This window comes from Buceros rhinoceros, unplaced genomic scaffold (assembly GCF_000710305.1).
Source record: "Buceros rhinoceros silvestris isolate BGI_N320 unplaced genomic scaffold, ASM71030v1 scaffold14218, whole genome shotgun sequence".
NCBI classification, from domain to species: Eukaryota; Metazoa; Chordata; class Aves; order Bucerotiformes; family Bucerotidae; genus Buceros; species Buceros rhinoceros.
Genome location: NW_010426448.1, coordinates 36,163 through 36,408, shown reverse-complemented (window position 1 = coordinate 36,408; position 246 = coordinate 36,163). Strand labels below are relative to the sequence as shown.

The window sequence follows — 246 nt, the reverse complement described above, 5'->3', positions numbered from 1 at the left end:
AATGCATGAAGGCCGAGGAGAGGGGAGCAGAGTGTGGGCTGGCACGCAGTGGTGGCTTGGGTCTGTCTGGGCTTGGATGAGCAGCAGAACAGACAGGAGAGGGTGAACCAGGGTGTGAATCAACGGGTTTAGAGCAAACAAAGACAACCTCCCTCCAAACCACCGCGTAGGAGGTCTTACCCCAGGGTGTAACTGTGCTGCGGGCAGCCCCAGTCCCCTGAGCCACCCAGAAGCCCCATCAGAGAC

At 59.3% G+C, this 246-nt stretch overlaps 1 protein-coding gene across 1 annotated transcript in view; it reads right to left on the bottom strand.

The window, feature by feature from the left end:
- LOC104498163 (hemicentin-2-like) overlaps positions 1 to 246 on the bottom strand; it is a gene marked incomplete at both ends in the record, with an annotated part of 39,909 nt that overhangs the window by 3,761 nt on the left and 35,902 nt on the right. The gene's annotated exons all lie outside the window — the stretch shown is intronic.